The 5,000-nt window shown below is 39.0% G+C and overlaps 1 protein-coding gene across 7 annotated transcripts in view; it reads right to left on the bottom strand.

The window, feature by feature from the left end:
- Positions 1-5,000, bottom strand: part of LOC138023887 (zinc finger protein 345-like) — a 38,017-nt gene that overhangs the window by 2,507 nt on the left and 30,510 nt on the right. For 2 of the 7 annotated variants that reach the window (XR_011126823.1, XR_011126828.1), the window contains one exon: positions 4,078-4,208. The exons of 3 other annotated variants lie outside the window; for them this stretch is intronic. The gene's annotated coding sequence lies outside the window, so the exon portion shown is untranslated. The remainder of the gene's footprint in view (positions 1-4,077; positions 4,209-5,000) is intronic. 2 more of the 7 variants (XR_011126820.1, XR_011126826.1) reach the window with 1 other exon arrangement.

Here is a 5,000-nt window from a genome sequence, read left to right as displayed (position 1 = left end):
CTACCAGTGGTAAACATTCTGGATCAAATTTCTTGTTGGGAATTATAAATGGATCAATTCCAGTAGAAGAAATTTTTTTCTCTGTATCGTTCCTTGACCTTTAAATCAAGGCTGACGGCATAATCTCCAAGTTTCACGGACTGATGAGTCATTCTAATTCCAACCTTGTTTTTTCCTGTAAGTATTGCGATTTACAGCAATCTGAAACGCCCATCGGATTCTACGACTTTTAGAGCATCAGATTTATTATTTTAGAGAGATTATTTCGCTAAAAGTAATTTTAAACGCAGCAAATGTGAGCTCACTATGAAAATGTCCGTATCCTTGTTTACAATGTATGACTCAAGTGGCAACCCACTTTACTGTACGCTCACGGAGCGTCTAGCTACAACCTTGGTCGCAAGGGTAGGAAAACGTCATTCTATATGCATTTTGCCCCTCTCCAGCCCTGTGCAATGTTGACAAAACACTTGCGGCTAACAAAAGTCTGCATTTTACCATTTTCCAACATTGAAAGGGGAAATGGAAGAAAAAGGAAGAAAAAGTCCTTTAAGTAATCATACATGGAGACCTCTTGGATACTCTACATCACTTTCACGGACAGTCTCTAAGGTTATAGGATTTTTCTATAAGTCAAGATGCTATCTTTCCTCCTCTGCCTTAAAAACTTTATAAAATGCCCTATTCTTAAATATGCATCAACTACCAAGGGCATCTAAACATGTGCCACACCCACAACCCCTTAATTTACTACAAGAGAATGCTCTTAGTATTATGACATTCTACCTTTTGTACTCTGATTGGCTAAGAGCAGCTAAACGCTAGGGCATTACTCTCCCGGGGTGCCCACGGGCCGATTATGAATTATGCAAATTAGTTTTTTTTCTTTAGAACCGTTCTGTTCGCCATATAGTCAACAACGTAATAACCTCGACTGTTTGGTCGTTGCAGCAAAAATCTCAAACCTCGGCCTAGCTGTATTGACCTCGCTGTTGCTCGGTCAATACGGCAAGGCCTCAGTTTGAGATTTTCCTGCAACAACCTCACTCCCGGTTATTACGTAGTTATTATTTGACTATTTATAACACCCTTACAATTAGTAAAGTATCAAAGGAAATTCAAAAAAAGAAAGCCTTACTGCAAATCTTGCCTATGTGAACATTCATTCGCATATGAGCATCGAACCAGGACCGAAGGTTTCGGACGCTTTCGGACGGTGTTGGCAATGATAATAGACGCAATTGATGTTTTTTCAAGTTGTTGTTGTTAACGTTTATGGCGTTCGACAGAGGAGAACGCATTCTATTTTCGTCGTTTTACAAGATCTCTTGAACTGTTTTTTGATGATTTTATTTTCGATGCCAGTTGATTTCAAGGTTTAAGACGGACTGGTTGGCTGGCATTTCGCTTCGATTTTATGCGATAAATCGGTAGCCATAGTGATCACAGTCATCCACTTATGCGAAAAGCCCTGGTACTATGGTTCTATGTGACTGCGGGTATTTTTATGTCTCTTCCCTTTTTAATTTTTTTTAAAATTTCTCCAAGGTGAGCGAATTTGTGTCGATTTGTTCAAAGTATCTCCGGCCAATATGATTGATACTGCGTACCAGAAGATCAGGAAGCTGTCTACTGGTGTGTTTTCAGGGGAAGTTGGGATGTGTCGACTCAATTACCTTTTACAGGGGCGGGTTAAGAACTGTGACGCCCGACCGATATAGTCCCTTCGGTCATCACCCTTGACAAGATGAACGAAGACAATTTTAAGTTGCTCAGCTATGGATTTCTAAAATGCACTCGCATTCATACAATTTCCTATAAAGAATTTGTCTCCTAAGTTTATGAATTGTCAGGATTCCGTTAAGTGAGTATTTCGATTGAAGAAAGGCATTACGATGAATAGGGCGTCTACGATCGAAAGGCAATTGCTTCTTGGCCTTTTGGTTAACATCAAGTGCCATTGTCACACAATTTCACCCCCGGTCCCTTTTTCAGGATGTTATGAGGCTAGCATTACATGCTTAACTCCGTTACCGACTCACAATTGCAAGGGCGTTCTAGACCAAATTATTTTTTTCTCGTAGTTTTAGCTTCGGTCTATTCTATCTCAACACTCAGGGCAACTTGGCTATGAATTGGGATGCAGTTATTGTTCACGGTGGGGATTGTGTAGTTGTCCCATTTCTTAATAATTTTTGCGGTTAAAAACTATGATCACGCAAATGTATTGAACCTTTTAAAGGGCGTTTCGCCTTGACCTGCACTTTTGTGCTTTGCCTACTATTACTCGAAAAGATACTTGCCTTCGAGTTTTTACCTTCAACCCATCGCTAAACCTTTTGTTTACGCCAGAGGCAAGCGAAACGCATAACTCGAATGCTCAGTCAACGTAACGATTTGCACGGTTATTATGGGAAACATGAAATGCCAAATGAAATCGGCTAATCCTAGTTTACAGCAAGGAAAATAAATAACTTAGTTTTACTTCACCTTGTGTCCTTGTGTCTATTTGAAGCCTTCTGACGGATACAATCTTACACAATAGAAAATGAAAAATTATGACCCCCCCTCCCCCCCCCCCCAAAAAAAAATCAATGATAAGTCCGCGTGCAAGTTAGGGTGGTCTTCATTTTCCATTTGAAATCTCCAAGATTGTAATTTTGAAATTAGGTCCTATTCTTCATTAAAAGAATTCAAAACTAGCTTGCCCAGAACACCTCAAATCGACACAAGGTGAAGTAAAAGAAAGTTTATTTTATTTATTTTCCCCGCTTTAAACAAGGATTAGCCGATTTTTTTTTTGGCATTTCATGTTTACCATGTAACCCCTACAACTGAGCATTCGAATTAGGTAGATGGGTGCCTGTGTTTAGAGAAGCGTCGGAAGACACACAAATTTATCGCACCTTCATTTACCGGCGTTTCACATTGACCCGCACGTTTGTGCTTGAAAAACTCTCATTTGGAACTTTTGGCTACCAGACCGGACCGTCTATTACAAGAATATTGCTTTCAACACCATTTAATCGGCAGGTTGGTCAACGCACGCTGTGCTAAATTTATCTCCTTGGAACCCTGATTGGACTTGATATGTATTGGATCTTGAACTACGCTTATCGGACATTACTTATATTTACTTCGTTTATTCCATAGTTAATAGATGTAGGCTGGTTATGAAACTCGACAAGTTTCTTTGTTTCATGTTTTTGTTCGCTTTTTTGGCCTTGACCCTGCACAAAACCCGACAAAAACACGCTTTTTTCGGCAGGATAACCAATCAAAAGCTTCGACTAATTTATTCGAAATTAACTTGCGAACCAAAAACAAAAGATTGTGCAGGGTCATGGTCGGTTTAACATCTAATTGCGAACTGTATTGTTCTTGCTTTTGAAATTCCCAGGGTTTCATAACCAGTTCTTAGATTAACTATGTTTATTCGTAAACCTTTGGATTGATTACAAAAACCAATTGCAACAACCTTCTAGAAAAATAAATTGGTGGTCGATAGACCACGTATTAAAAAGATTGTTTCTTTCCCTACCCTTGTCGAACGCACTTTAATAATCCGAGATTACTACTAGTATATAAGCCTATACGACTAAGAGATTTATTATTCAAACTTGATAGCCTTTATGTCACAAATTGAAAATTGCAGTTCAATTTCAATTTCGATTTATTTGTTTATTAGCATTACAATATCATCATAGTCCTAGGCGACCCGCATCAAAATACTCGGTTATAAGATGCATCACAAATAGAGGAATTTGGTTCTACTCATCGCTAGTTATGATGGCAAGAGTCAACAAATTGACGGGCATAATCGACATCTTTTGAGCAGTCTAAACAAAGACAAAATTGCATAAATCGAATATTTCACGTAGATCGAAAAATTACAGTAAGAGAATTATCGGACTACCGGACAAGGGGTACAGCATTTTTAGAAATTTTATCCTGTCCGGTTGCTAGACATCTTCCGAGAAGGACGAGACAGGCCCAGAAATATTTAACAATCTTAACAATACAACATATTTCAAGAGACTGATATCTTACTTAAAATGCAGTAAACAACTTCCTTACCTTCTGTAAGATAGTTTTCGCTCAAAAACGAAAAAGCCACTCCTCTTCTTTGCAATCAATCGGCAATCGACACTGCAATCGTCTCTGCAATCTCTACAATGAAGGATTGCTATTCTGACCAGCGGACTTAGCTTCAGAGAAAGAAGGAGACGCGTTTCTTTAATTTTTTTTTACACCTCAAGTGCGGCACTTATCTGAAGGCGGCGCTTTTTTAAAAGTTCGACAGTCACCATTTTGCACGTCTTTTGATAGTCACCGTTTAACTCCTACGGTATGGATGAGCAGTGAAATTCAATCATTTCAAACTGAAGAACATCGGTTTTGATGCAAAGAAATTTCCCATACTGTGTTAGAGTTTCGTATTTTTTTTTTTTTTAATTAGACGAAGTTCCTTGAATAACCGCCGCATTGGGACCGCGGCGCTTCTCCGGAAGCGGCTCTTATTTGCCTTTGTCTCCCAAGAGACACGGTTATTCGAGGGCTGTGCTTCTCTGGGTGTGCCGCTTAAGTTCCGAAAATAAAGATCCCACGAAATTAGCTATCCGCTCCGAAAAGTAGCGATAAAATTTCAAAGGTGTTAGCAAACCCCGAAAGTAGCAACGACCGAAACATAACGACCGACCCTTCGAAAGAAGCGACTTTAAATTAAGCAAAAAATAACGGAAGTCGTAGATGTAACAAGCCCCAGGTTCATTTTCACTGCTTGTATAAATAATCTTTGACATTCCTATTCAATACGTATTTCATAGTACATTACATTTTTTTTCAAAAAATCTTCCAAAACTCAAAATTTAGCCTGTCATTTGCCCTTTGCTGTCAATACGATGCTTAATCTTTCTGATATGTTTGCCTTAAATTTCAGCAACAAACGCAGTGTTCTTGCTTATCTGGATCCTGGGAGTGATGGAAATCCGGCCTTAGCT

Source organism: Montipora capricornis, chromosome 11 (assembly GCF_036669925.1).
Source record: "Montipora capricornis isolate CH-2021 chromosome 11, ASM3666992v2, whole genome shotgun sequence".
NCBI lineage: Eukaryota > Metazoa > Cnidaria > Anthozoa > Scleractinia > Acroporidae > Montipora > Montipora capricornis.
Note: the sequence above shows the minus strand (reverse complement) of the source record. Positions and strands in the feature narration are given on the sequence as shown.